This window comes from Rattus norvegicus, chromosome 14 (genome assembly GCF_021556685.1).
Source record: "Rattus norvegicus strain SHRSP/BbbUtx chromosome 14, alternate assembly SHRSP_T2T, whole genome shotgun sequence".
NCBI lineage: Eukaryota > Metazoa > Chordata > Mammalia > Rodentia > Muridae > Rattus > Rattus norvegicus.
The window spans coordinates 7,535,192-7,547,216 of record NC_141547.1 but is presented as its reverse complement, the minus strand read 5'-3'; the positions used below and the strand labels follow the sequence as shown (position 1 = coordinate 7,547,216).

Below are 12,025 nucleotides of genomic sequence, written 5' to 3'. Positions count from 1 at the left end.
AATTCGGATCTTTCACAGTAGTAACAAAGGCCTCAGAGCATCGGTTCTCAACCTGTGTGTGGGTCTCAACCCCTTAGGGTTCGAAGGACTCTTTCACAGGGGTTACCTAAGACCTTCAGAAAATACAGATGTTTACATTACAATCCATACAGTAGGCAAAATTAACAGTGAAAACGACTCTATGGTTTAGGGGGGGTCACCACAACTTGAGGAAATGTACTACACAGGGTTGCAGCATCAGGAAGGCTGAGAGACACTCTAAAGGGACAAGACCATACATAGAAGGGTCGGGCCGCTAAGATACCTCTGTAAACGCTCATCTAGTGGGAAGTGGCAAGAACCACTCTTTAAGTCTATAGTGCCTTCCCACAGACCAGCTCGCTGACTTACAGCTTCTAAGCCCAGCTTCCAATCTCACCCAATGCCGGACTGAAGTCCCACTGAAGCCAGCTCTCCCTGGGCCGGGAACCAGGTGACGCCCCACCCTTGCTGCAGTAGGTAGGGCAGCACTGCTCTGTTGTGGACCGTCAAGAAGAATGATGCGGAAATGACGAGGGGCCTTAACACCAGGTAAAACCACAGGGCACACTCAAACACACTAATACACAAAGGGAAGCAAAGTTAAAAAGTTTAACTAGGGGCTAAAACTTTAACGGGGAAAAAAAAAAAAAGAAAAACCTTTACTGAAAAGCCCCAAGCGCATGAGACCACTCTGACGGAGAAATAAAACCCAAACCTTGTTCGCACGGGAGCACTAAACACAAACAGCAGCCCAGGAGTCTTCAGTGAAATCAGCCGCTTAGATGGTCAAACTATAACACATTATGTAAGATCAATAACCCAGTATTCATGAGCTGCTGTGTTCGGCCTCCTGGACATGACGCCTTTTGGTTAAAGAGTAATGGGAGGCAAGATCCACATGACTGACAGGTGTGAGTGCTTTCCCTCTGGACTTAACAGCCTCTGCAGGGTCTGCATTGAGGTCTCCCAGGGCCCTTCCCCAGAAGTTAAAAAAAAAAAGCAGGAACTTCGGGGTTTGGGAGTCTGAAGACTAGAAGCGGCTGGCCTAGAACTGCAGGTGGCAAATGGTGGCAAATGCCCAGGATGGGACTAAAATGCTCGCTCCAGATCTGAAAGGTCTCTGTTGGAATTTGAGACATCTAGACTCAACCACCCACCCCCCCACCAAAGTCCTAAACCAACCGGGTTGAGTAAATAAACTACAGGATAAATCCTTGCTCAGCCAAACGAAACAGTAAGAAACACCGTTGGCTGCGTTTTGGGTGCTAAATTTTTAAAATTCTGAAAGACTCGCGTTTCTATATGTAGGTATGCAGAATTTATATTCTAGACCTACCGATGTTTTGCAAATAAAGACTAATGAGGCCATACAAAAATTAACCTAAAAAATGTCTTGTATAAAAAGGCAAGAGGGAGAATGAATGAATGAGCTGACCCTCTGTAATGAACCCCTACGTTTAGCTTGTGGTGATGTCTCCATCTCTTTGCTACTGTAGCATTTCCTGAGCATGGCATCAGTGTGGGGGATAAGGCAGTGGTGAGATGCATTGTGGGATTGGGGAGATGTCCACTTGGGGGAAGTAGATGAAGAGTCTCGGAGTCAGCACGTGGCTCTGCACTTGACCACTCACATGGATTTACTGAGCACCCATACACACAGTATAAAATCCTCAGGGTGCTGCCGACTCCGCATCCTGGGAGCCATGACTCACCTCACCGCAGCACCCCAGGGTGTCCACTACCCAGTTATCAACGACAGACCCCATTCTCAGCAATTCCATAATTTCACAAACATTTACACACTGAAACCGGAGCTCTGGAACTGAAAAGAGATCCTGCCCTCCCCTCCACACCCCAGAGACCCTGACCTAAGAACAGGAGACTAAGGAGCGACTCTCTGCTCTAACCCAGCAGACCACCCGTGGACCATAAGAGGCCAGGGAGGACGCCATGCTTTGAGCCTTCAGGAGGAAGCCAGGAACACGTCTCTGCCCCTGCAGAGAACGCAACATGGGCCAAAAAAATCTCGCACTCAGAAATCAAAGTCCCTACAAAGGACACGGACTGCTGCTCTCCTCTGGCCTCTCTGTAGCCTGCCCTTTCCTTCTCTCTCTGTACACAGCACACATCCTCCTGTCTCAGCATTAACTCTCCTCTCAGATCTACAGCCTTTCCTCTCCCCAACAACTTCACATGTCTTCTCTACCACAAAGCGTTCCTCCCACCCACACAGCACCCCAGTCCTGCCTTTATCCTCTGAACCAACCCAGCCTGTTCCTCTATGGTACCTACAGCCCTTCAGGGACATGGGGGAACCCACGGCTATAGCAAACACTGTAACAGCGCTCAGAGTGGCTGCTGTTGTCCATGTAGCTGACGACGGCACGCGGTTGGCATCAATGCCTCCACTGTACCATTTGCACCAAGTTAGAGAGCTCTACAACCTTGCAGTGTGCACCACAGCAGACAGAAGGTGCTCCCTGGACAATCAGTGGCCAACAGAGAAAGGACTGGAGGAGCTGTGGCCAGGTCAAGTGGGCCTTTGTCTCCACCAGGGCTGACTGCTTTCATAGAAATTGGATACTAACTCAAGAAATTCGAGGATTCTATGCAGGGGGGAAAATGAATCTGTGAAAGGTTTCACAGTTTTCAAAATTTACAAAGAGACAGAATTTATTATGAAAGGGGCATCTATGGGGAAACTGGGGTAGAATGGAGCTGAGATCATTACAAGATCACTGTAACCCTTCACCAAGCAATCAGGGGGCTGAAAAGCATCTTGGGGGGCGGGAGGCCAATGAGGAGTAATATTTAGAAGATGAAGGCATTAGGACTGAGACATCTGCGACTGTGGATCTCAGGACTCCCGAGGAATGGGTGACGAATTCTGGGTCTCAATCTCGTAACCGCACAGGAGATGAAGCATAAAAAGCTAAGAAGGCAGGCACAGTGGATAAACTCTGGGGGAGAAGGAAACCAGGGAGGTTTCAGACATGTTGAGGTGGACAGGCCTGAGCAACCGCGCAGTGGCTACACACGGACTAGCAGTTGGATATCAGCATACAGATGTAGAACTCAACAGTATGGTTTGGGCTGGTTCTGCTCTGTTTTAATTAAATGGCAGTTGGATATGGTAGACTCCAAAAGGACAGTACTGCTAACAGTCAGGAAGGCCAGCCATCAAGAGGACAGTGCAGACCAACGGTCAGGAAGGCTAGCCATCAAGAGGAGGAGAGTGCAGAATGGATTCTACAGAGACCAGGTCTCAAAATGAGAAGAAGAAAATTACACATCTACTATTTCAAAATGTTAAGTGAATGACTAGGTGTCAGATATGTTTCTCCTTGTGAAAACCTAAATATCACCTTATGTTAGCATCAAAAAAAAAAATCGTATCTTTACAGGCTAACAAATAGTGCATAATAAAAAACACAATGGTAGTCATAAATACCAAACATGCTTTAACCAAGAACACATGCTAAAAAGCAACGCCACGACTGCATTTTCCTGTAGTGATTTTGTTTTAACACAGACTGAGGGTAACATCAAAGTCTACACAGTTAAATGTATTCAGTCCATAAATGCCCCCACCTACGGCAAATTATCAAAATAACAACTCAGTAGCAGAGAACAGACCTGCTTTTTGGATTTTTCTCAAGTTTTCTTGTATTAGCCATCCTAAGTCTAGATTAGGTTGGGCAGTGAGTGAAGGACTAGACTGAAAACAGCATTGCTATTCAGCCTCCCTCCTCCTGAGGGAATCTGCACATCCTGTTGTCACCGGAAGCCAAGTCACCCCCCTGGCACTCTGGATTTCTCCAGGTAAAGGGGGCTTCTGCAGGAAATCCTGACTAATCTGAGGTCAGGGTTCTTGGGACTCCCCGCCCCATATGCATCAGGGCATCACTAAGGCGAGGCTCTGTTTAATAGTCTCTTCCACTCGACTCTAAGCTCTGCTGTTCCAAGTGTTTTGCAAGCCGCCTGCCCGAGATGCATGTTATGAGTGTCACAAAGAATCAATGACCCAACAGATGAGGTTACACAGGTGCGTCTGACATGGCAGGTATTCGAGTGTAATTATTCAAAATTGTAATCTGACTCCTTACATATTTTACAATTCCTGCCTAATTGACAATATAGTATTCTAAAACTATTAGACTAAATGTATTTAACTAATTAAATGTATTTTACTATTAAACATTAAATGCTCGGGGGGGGGGGGGGCTGGAATGATGGCTCAGCCATTCAAGGCGCATACTGCTTTTCAAAGGACCTGGGTTCAATTCCCAGCACCTGAGTCATGAGTCCCACAACTGCCCGTAAGGCCAACTCAAGGGGGTCCCATACCTCCGGCCTCTTGGGGTGTGTTTGCATACACGTGCATGTGTCATAAAATTTAAATAAGCACTTTTAAACTTTAAGTGTTTACAATGAATATATATATAATTCAACACAACACTTCGCCTACCCTAGAACTATACAGCACTTCCCTCGAACTTGCCACTTAACCGGGGCTAGCCTTAGACTCCTGGGCGCCTGCCTCCTCCTCCCAAGTGCTGGCACCACGCCTGGCTTTAGCTTTAGAACTGTTAAAAAGGCCTTGGTAAAATCTCCTCAGTGCAAAGTCGAACAGAAACCCAAGCTGCATGGCAACTTGGGATTTTTTTTTTTCCAAGCCTGAGCAAGAGCTGAAACAGAAATTTCTTAGCAATCTCCTTACGAAGAGCTAACTTCCCAACATGAAAGGTAAGCAAGTCCTAAGTCACGAGGAAAATCCCTGAGGATTACGCTTCGGCTATCACTGTGAGACGGGTAGCTGACAGCTGAGACAAAAATGGGTTCTGAGAGACGTGCGTCCTAAACTTCCTGCTGTCCCAGACACTACTGAAAACATGAACTAAGAAGCCAAAGATATTAAAAACACATGCTCACATGGATATCGACACAATAAATGGCTAACCAACAACAAGAGGTGCTGGCCCAGGAATGGCGACACTGCTGGCAGTCGTGCCAAACAGTACGGCAGCGTGATCAAGTTGCCTCGATACTTCCGATAGGGCCTAAAAGTTCGACCTCTGCATATGAAGTCAAGGAAACCAGACCTGCATGCTGAAGGCAAGAATACCTGTACTCCTAACTAACCAAAACCTGTATCAATCACGAACAGACAAAAGGCAGGACCGTGCTTAAAAAAAAAAAAAAAAAAGCCATAGTGTTAGCGGTTTGTTGGAGCTGGTTAGTACCAGCTAAACAGAGCCCTTGGGTGAGTTCTCGTGTCGGTTTATAAAGCTTACTATGGGCCATGGTAACTGTTACTCTAGAACAATTGCCACAGTTGTTCCCACTGACCAGCCCACGGCTATTCCACTGCTCTACATACAGCACAGGCATTACACTGAATGCACCAAGTTACAAAAGACAACATCCTGTACGACCATGCATCTGGATGGTGCTCCCCAGAGGACATTAACGGTTGCCAAGGACTTGAGGACTAAGCGGAGAGGCATGAAAAGGCCTTCCTAGGGACACACAACAGCCTCCGCTTGTCTGTACTACAGACCACCCAACTGCAGATACAGGTAAACTGTCCCCACGTGGCGATGACTGCTAAGTAAAACCCAACCTGAGAAACACTAAAGCGGTCGGTCGTTAATTTGTGAATGGTGCTGTGGGTGCAGACTAGATTGGCTATGCAGAAGGGGGCTGGAACTCAGAGCAAACGCCAGACAAGCAGGCTCTCGGAGACGTAAGCGATGGAAAGGCAGGGGACGTGTGCAGTGGGATCACAGAGAACACTAATTCGGGAAGGTAGGTGGTTGTGGGAGGGATGCCGCAGGAACGGCTTTGCGGTTTGCCTGCAGAGCTGTGTGCATACCTGGATCACCCCAGCAAGCCCCTAAAACATCCGTTACTCGTCTACCAACGGCTATCACTGGCTCTCAGTTTAGACCGTCTGGGGTCCTAGACTTTCACTAAAGTTGCCTAATTCCTCATCTGTACAATGGGATCAACGTCTTCCTAACGTCTCATTGAGAGCGAGTGAATGAACGCTCTACACGCCACCTGTCATCCACTCCACCTTTACATGGTACGCTGCTATACTCCCGATCACAGACATCAGACACCAGACACAATCAGGTGGAAAGCACACACGCTAACTTTTAGTTTCTGGAGACGGTGTCACGTGCTCCTCGGATTGGCCTGCAACCACAAGGCCTAGCTATTTATTCTCTTTTTTTGGCCTCCCCAGGACTGGGCTAATGGGTATGAATCACCATACCCAAGTATGATATTTATTCTTTTAACTATGATGTCCATTCGTTCACCATCCTTTGTGGTTCCGAAATGTGGGTGGGGGTGGGGGAGCACCAATGCAGGCTGCATTCTGAGGGTAGTTTCTGGAAATTCCAGGACGCCATTGAACGAGCACACTAGTGATACTGAGGATGCCAGACGTAAACACGGAAGGCTTGCAAAGTTCGGCGTCTTCAGAGTACAGGCTCTCGTCCTGGAATATTACGCTACTGTTTAACTGCCTTTCCTATTTTCCAAGTAACTTCAGAGCCTCATGTTTCCCAACTCACAGCACATTTGTAGAGAAATTTTTCTGTTAGAAGCATATTTTTACATGAATGGGTTTCAACTAAGGAAAAGAAACTATTTAAAGACCGGTATTTCTAGTTCCTTGAGGCAGAACTGTTCGAAGTTTAACACATACTGATTTCGAATACCATTAGTTCTCAAATCTAATGCAACACGGATCTTTTCAAACATAAATGGAAGCCAAGCTAATTCGTACACAGCAGGGTCCCATGGTGACACGTTTATTTACAGAGGAATTTACTTTTACTAGACCTATACACTAATAGAGTACAGTCTTTTAGTAGACTATACACTAACACCACATCCAGTTTTTCTGTAAATGAGTAAAATTTTAATTCTTTTGTTATTTTTACTTGCTATACAGTCTTGACAGTGAAACCTGCTCATAGTCGCCAACGTGGAAATCTGCTGTCTCGACGCAAAAGGTTTTGTTTTTCTTTTTTTTTTTTTGGTTTTCAGACACCATAATAACCACTTGGTACTGACCAATCCATAGCTATTAGTGAACAAAAATAGTTTTTCACATGCACAAGCACCATTTTCCCACAGAAAACACTTAACCATCGGTGAGGTACCGAAAACCCATGCATACGGTAAACATCTGCTTGTTATGATTCTCTCCTATTATTTCTACGACGGAAGAACTCATCATCTGTCTCTCCGACTCAGAGAGTCAAAAATCAGTGGAACGCAGCACCTCGGATGCGACCACAGTCCAGAGGGCTCTGGTCGGAAAGGTCACCGCTGCCTTTTCAACCCCCGCCATAACCGCGAAATGCTGGTGATGCCACCACATCCCCGATGCAGAACAGAAGCATCCCAGGTCCCTTCCACAGGGAAGGGTTTGCAGCTCAGGGCGTAGAGGGATGAGCCAGGAGAGGCCCGCGGCCCTGGAGACGGCGCCCAAGGGATGGAGGCCGCGCTCCGCTGCGCCCTGGCGCGCGCGGGTGGGGGCTGGGGGATCCGGGAATGGGCACCGGGAGGGTCCTCCCGAGGGGACAGGCCTGACCCCCACCCTCGGACGCCGCCGGGTTACGCCCCCGCCCGCCCGAAGCGGCGGTCGCTCCCCCCCAACCCCCGCCTCCCCATCCTCGAGGCCCCCGCACGCCCCTCCGCCGGCCGCCCGGGACCAGCCGCCGACGGCGCCCTCTCCAGGCCCGGAGGAGGACGCGGGTGGGGGAGCGGCTGGGCCGCGGCCTGTCCCCGCGCGGACAGCGCCTCCGCCCCGCAGGAACAAAGCGCCCCGCGGGCGAGCGGGCGAGCCGGCAAGCAGCACTCACCGCGGACGCGCTGGCCGGGCCGCGGGGCCCGGAAGCCCCTCAGGCCAGGCCCGGCCGGGGCCGAGCGCCCGCTGCAGTCCGCGAGCCGCGGGGCCGGGGCGGCAGCCGTGCTAGGCGGCCAGGGCAGCGACGCCGCCGCCGCTCCCTTCTCCCGCCCGGGTCCCTGTTCTGCCGCGTCTTCTCCCTCGCCGGGTCCCCGCCGCCGCCTCAGCCTCGGCGCTGCACGGGCTGCTCCTCTCCATCAAGGCCGGGCCGGGCCGCGGGGAACATCCCGGAAAGTGAGGGCTGGTGGCCGTCTCCCGCAGCTGCTGGTGGCCATCTTTAATCCTCCCCCTCCTCCCGCTCTCCCCACCTCCCGCGCCGGCTGACGGACGGCTCGGGATCCACCTCCCGCTCCTCCCGCTCCTCCTACCAGGCCGGCCGCAGAAACTGCAGCCGCGCGGCCGGGCCCGGCCCCTCCCGCCTTTCCTTCCTCTTTCCTACTTCCTTCCCTCGCCGCTGCTCCCGCTTGCCCGCACCCTCGGCAGGAGCGCAGCCCGGTCCGCGCCCCGTGCCCTTCTATCCTCGCCTCGGGGCTCCCGGATCCGCTGGCGCGGCGCTCACCCTCTCCGCCGGTTTCTCGGGGGACCCTGCTGAGAAAGCACCGCTGCGCGCCCCTGAACCCTACACTTGCTGGATGCTGTCACCAGCGATGAAAACACGCAAGCCTGCGTTCATTTTACTCCAGCTGGAGTACAAAAGAACTGCCCACGCCAGCTCTCTCACTACGCAGCCTCGAACCCCCCACCTCCTCCGGCGCTGCTGGGGGACCCAGGAGTTTCCAGTCTCCACGGTTGTCCTGGGTCAATGACCTTGAGACCTTCCACTGAGATTTTAGGTTCGCCCTGTTTGGAAAGGTCATTCTTTAGACCTCCATAGACCTGACCAACACAATGTTTGCACCAAATAAGTATGGATTGGTTGGAACACCTGAAGCAGCCAAGCGGTCATCAGTTTGTCTCTGTTCTAGTCAACCCAGCACACCGTTTGGGTCACACTTCTGGCAGCGGGGACGAAACTGAGTCAGCACGAATGCTTGAAACTCCTTTAAACAGCTCAGAGTGGGGAAGTAGGGTTACAGAAACTGGAGACACGAGCTTGTTTTCCCAACACTGCAATCTACAGCAGTTTCAGGATTTCCTCTTTAAAAAAAAAAAAAAAAACCAAAAAAACAAAACAAAACCGAAGCAATTTGGACTTGCTGTGTCCTTTTTTTATAGCCAGTTTGTGTTTGGAATTGGATCCAGTTGTAATGATTTACTCGCTGTTTGCTACAAGGTTCAGTCAGCACTGGACTGACAGACGTAGCTTTTATGGGGAGGGGGTGGTTCCTGCTGTTTATGGGCACCCCCCGCTGGCAGGAAAAAGCACCTTCACCCAGGTGTGGAGAGCCATGCGTGTACAACCGGTGCTGAGGCTGCTGTGGGATGGATGAGGTTGGGGGGTGCCTCAGGGGGATAGAAGAATTGCTCTGAGTTAGGGAGGCAGGGAAGGGAAGAGACAAGGATCAGACTTCAGAATAAAAAAATGTAAATGTTCTTAAGTTCAGAAAGAATAGACCAGAACAAACCGTTTTCAAAAACCTACTTTTATAACAAGATCTTCTAAGGGGGAACAGGAATCTGAAGGTTTTCTTCTAAGGCTCACAGAGTAAACCGTAGTGAAACTGGCCATTCGACTGTTTTAATTCATTCTGCGCCATGTACAGAATTCTTTTAAACCCAAATAGTCTTTGCTACAGCGTTCTGTAATACGGTTTTAAATTAATCATTACGGGCCAAGTCGCTGGGTGGGGGAGGGGTGTGCCTGCTTCTGTTTCCTTCTTGCTGCTCTCTCCTCTTTGGCCCTTTGATGTGTAATCTTTTGATTCTTTTCTCCAATCTATCATTACACAAATGTAACCACAAAATTCTGGGCTCTTCAGCCTAGGAGTGTGGTGAGAAGAACTACTGGATGCATGGCTACTTTAGGGTGAGAAAATCGGTTGAGTCAACACTGAGACCACCATGCATTTTAAAAAGGAAGCTCTTCAACTAAATAATGAGGTTTCGAATTAATTTTTGTAATTGAAATTGTAAGAAGAAAATTTATGAAATTTAAGACATCAGTACAGTGATTATAAATGTTTTTTTTCCATTGAAAAAATAACATTGCAATAAAGTTCAAGGGTGCATCAGTATGCAAATGTGGCAATGTTCTTGCTGGCATCTTATGGACAGTATTTCACAAAGGTTTTCTCCCAGTGCACAAACACAAACCCAGCTGCCTTCTATTGTTTTGCCGAAGCCATACAAATATAAGTATTATAAGAATGGTCAGGAAAAGACCCTTCCCAGTTGCTTTCTCTCAGCTCTGCTTCAGATCTGTCACCGTCATAGCCCTTACCTTCCTGGATCTTTGTTGCCAGCCAAATGTAGTTTCTGTCATCTTGGGGTTAAGTATTAGGAAAAAAGAAATGGTCAGATCAGGTTCTCCAGCAACATGACTACTGTGTCATGTGTATTCACTCCGATGAACTCACACTCCTCATAAAACAAAGACTGTGTTAAAGTGGGATAAGCCCTTTGTGCGGAGGCCAGATGGAGGGAGTTCTAGGCATGTGCAGCAAACTCCTCTGGGGATAGAGGAAGCTGAAGGGCTATTGCTAAACAGTTCTGCACCAGGAGTCTGGTTCCTAACTTCCATTCAGAATCGAGGTGACTGTAGACAATAGCAGTTGAGGGGCTGTGCCCGACAACAAGCAAAAGCCACGGATTCGTGGTGACTCTGTGAACACAAGCAGAGGACAACAAGTGACTGACGGGAGAGACGGCGAGGAGGAAGGACATGCTTTGAAAGAGCAATTCGAAAATTGCCAAGAGAAATAATAAACTCAAATTTCTCTATTTAGACAATTGCTTCTTTTATGTTTTACTTATAAAATGAAAGGTTAATGGCAAATGGGATTATCATTCACGTATATACATATATATGTACATGTTGATATATACGTTGTGTACATATTCATACAATATACATATGTATGTAAATGAAGCAAATTCTAGAATTTTAAGATGTTACCAGAACATGGAGTGTTAAAGATGTTAGAAGACGAAAGTTACATAGATGTTAGCCATATTGACACATTCAGATTTCACTTAACATGCTAAATTATGTAACTATCCTATTTAAAATGTACTTCCATTTTCCCAGGTTATTAGCTACAATAATAGAATTACCGTATTGTTTCCCCTTGTTTAGAAGAAGCAGATGGAAGAGAAACTGGGCAAGCAAATGGGAGTCTCTGGGGATCACGTGACCGAAATGTTTGTGAAAAAGCATACCCCAGACAGGAAGGCAGAGTTAAGTAAATGTTCCCTGCTATTGTCATAATCTCTGTTCTTTGTAAAAGACGAGTATTTCTGCTCCCTGTTTGCCTCTGACAGACTGTCTAAAACTCTCAAGTGATTAATGACAAGCCATATTTATCTGTAATGATCAAAACCGAGCATCATTCTTCCCTCCTCAATTTAGAGGACTCCGTATAATTAACTGATGAGCTGTCCCCAAGACGGTGCCATTTACAGTCGTTACTGACTCTAATTGGGGAGAAATGCATTTGGAAAGTTCCAATTAGAGGCATTTTTCCCTCTTGTTCTTGTACGTACATTCAAAGGAGGCGCTGGAGCGTCCAGCCCCTTTGTTTGGGGAGTTTGTAGCTTGGTGGATTGTTTCTGTTTACACTTAAGTAAATAACACAAATGAGGCTTCTGTGAGCTTTAGCGTAACAAGACCACAGGAGGAAACTGAGCAGCCACACTTTTTCTCTTGATTATCATAATGATCATGATTATAATGGAAATGGGATATTTTGAAGATGTTGTTGAAAGCACGCCTAGTTCTGGATATAGTGGAGGCCTCCTGATATTTTGTCTTTGGTGTGTTTTTTTGTTTTTTTTTTTTTTGTTTTTTTTTTTTTTGAGATAATTACTATGTAGGCCAGGATGGGCTGGGACTTGCTCTGCAGAACTCAAGGCCACTTGTATGTTTTGATTTCCCACTTCTCTGTATTTCTTTATGGAGTTATGAAGAACTTAGAACTT

General features: G+C 48.0%; 1 protein-coding gene across 13 annotated transcripts in view; it reads right to left on the bottom strand.

Annotated features, from left to right (window-relative positions):
- The window catches only part of Wdfy3 (WD repeat and FYVE domain containing 3), a 230,675-nt gene extending 222,430 nt beyond the window's left edge, over nucleotides 1-8,245 (bottom strand). For 12 of the 13 annotated variants that reach the window (XM_087582838.1, XM_087582844.1, XM_087582840.1 and 9 more), the window contains exon 1: nucleotides 7,905-8,245. The gene's annotated coding sequence lies outside the window, so the exon portion shown is untranslated. The remainder of the gene's footprint in view (nucleotides 1-7,904) is intronic. The other variant, XM_087582852.1, reaches the window with a different exon arrangement.
- Between the last annotated feature and the right edge of the window lie 3,780 nt (nucleotides 8,246-12,025).